Source organism: Arachis duranensis, chromosome 6 (genome assembly GCF_000817695.3).
Source record: "Arachis duranensis cultivar V14167 chromosome 6, aradu.V14167.gnm2.J7QH, whole genome shotgun sequence".
In the NCBI taxonomy this organism is placed as follows: domain Eukaryota; kingdom Viridiplantae; phylum Streptophyta; class Magnoliopsida; order Fabales; family Fabaceae; genus Arachis; species Arachis duranensis.
The window spans coordinates 93588778-93590546 of NC_029777.3; positions in this window are offsets into that span (position 1 = coordinate 93588778).

Here is a 1769-nt window from a genome sequence, read left to right on the forward strand (position 1 = left end):
AGAAACCTCCTGATCAATAAATAGCACTCTCTTAGCAACTTGTTGGGAGACGACCTGAGATTTCTACTCCTAGTATTTTATTCTTAAAAATCGTGACAAACCCTTTTTAAATTGATATGCGAAATTTTTGTTGGTTAAGAACTATACATGCAACGTTAGTTCAATATAAATTCTTAATCGACAATTTTTCGCATGTCAGTGATCCGATATCTCCTTACATTTTTGTCCTCCGCATGGAGAGACTGTCTCATCTTATTAATGTTGCAGTCAGTATGGGGTTTTGGAAGCCTATTCGCCTTAATCGGGAGGCTCCTGATTTATCTCACCTCTGTTTTGTGGATGATTTGATCCTTTTTTTCTGAAGCTGGTATGGAACAGGCTAACATCATTAAGAGAGTTCTGGAAGCTTTCTGTACGAGCTCGGGTCAGAAAGTTAGCATTGAAAAAACTAGAATCTTCTTCTCGAAGAATGTGGGGGCACCAAGTAAGAAATGATATAGGAAATCTCGTGAATTTTTCTAGAACGGACGACCTAGGTAAATATCTAGGAGTTTTGATCATTCATTCCAGAGTGACGAAGGATACATATAAGGAAATTAAAGCTAATATCAATAGGAGACTTAACAATTGGAAGGCTTCCTCTCTCTCCTTAGCTGGAAGAACCACTTTGGTGAGATCTTTCCTTTCTACCATTCTCTCTTATACTATGCTGACTGCTTTATTGCCTATTGCTACTTGTAACTTTATTGACCGTAAATGCAGGAGTTTTATCTGGGAAGAAACTACGGAAACTAGAAAAGTCCATTTGTTGAACTGGCAAACAATGAGCAATCTGAAATCCTCTGGTGGGCTTGGGATTAGACATGCTAGAGAGTTAAATCGTGCGTTCATGATGAAAGTAGGTTGGGGATTGATCAAGAAGAAAGATTCTCTCTGGTCAAAGGTTCTGAGGGCCAAATACAGATGCGGAAATGACATTGTTCCTCTTATCAATAGGAGGAAGAATGAGTCTAATTTGTGGAAGAGAATCTGCTCGTCCTGGAATGATGTCCAGGCTAATTCTATTTGGCGTATAGGAGACAGGTCATAAATCAGTTTTTGGGATCATAACTGGGTTCCTAAATTAGGAAGCTTAAATAATCCTCACACTCAGGTAAGTGCTGCTTCTGATTCAGGTACCTTACTTATGGATTTTCTTTCCATTTCAGGTGACTAGGACGTGGTTAAGTGATGAGCGGATAATTTATACGCTTTTTGGCATTATTTTTATATAGTTTTTAGTATGTTTATTCACTTTTTAGTATATTTTTATTAGTTTTTAAGAAAAATTCACATTTCTAGACTTTACTATGAGTTTGTGTATTTTTCTGTGATTTCAGGTATTTTCTGGCTGAAATTGAGGGACCTGAGCAAAAATCTGATTCAGAGGCTGAAAAAGGACTGCTGATGTTGTTCGATTCTGACCTCTCTGCATTCAAAATAAAATTTTTGGAGCTACAGAAATCCAAATGGTATGCTCTCAATTGCGTTGGAAACTAGACATCCAGGGCTTTCCAGCAATATATAATAGTCTATACTTTGCTTGAGTTTAAATGACGAAAACTGGCGTTCAACACCAGCTTTCTGCCCTATTCTGGTGTTAAACGCAAGAAACAAGTTGCAAGCTAGAGTAAAACGCTAGAAACAAGTTACAAACTGGCGTTTAACTCCAAGGATGACCTCTACACGTAGAAGCTTCAATACTCAGCCCAAGCACACACCAAGTGGAC